Genomic DNA, 468 nt, shown 5'->3' on the forward strand with positions numbered 1-468 from the left:
ATATATATATATATATATATATATATATATATATATATATAGAGAGAGAGAGAGAGAGAGAGAGAGATATATAGATATGTATGTATGTATGTAGATATGTATGTATGTATGTATGTATGTGCATTTATATATATCGATACAGATTAGATTACATGCTTTTCGAAGGCTGAATTGCCGTTAGAACTGAAGAAATACTGGGTAAATTATCCTTACAAAGCAGAAACATTTGTCAACAACCCATATCCTTTGAAGACTCCGGCTGAGTGCTTTACTATTAAGTTAAACTGCCCGTTGACAAATTCATCCACGAAATTAAACGCTAAGTAGTTAAATGTACAATGTACTATGACTCCATGACTGGTTGTTGACAATTTTTCCCACTTTGTTAGGATAATTTAACCAGTAGTTCTGCTGTCCTAACGGCAATTCTGCGTTCGAAAAAAAAAAATCATCTAATTTGTATCATTC

The sequence above is a fragment of the Octopus bimaculoides genome, chromosome 2, assembly GCF_001194135.2.
Source record: "Octopus bimaculoides isolate UCB-OBI-ISO-001 chromosome 2, ASM119413v2, whole genome shotgun sequence".
NCBI lineage: Eukaryota > Metazoa > Mollusca > Cephalopoda > Octopoda > Octopodidae > Octopus > Octopus bimaculoides.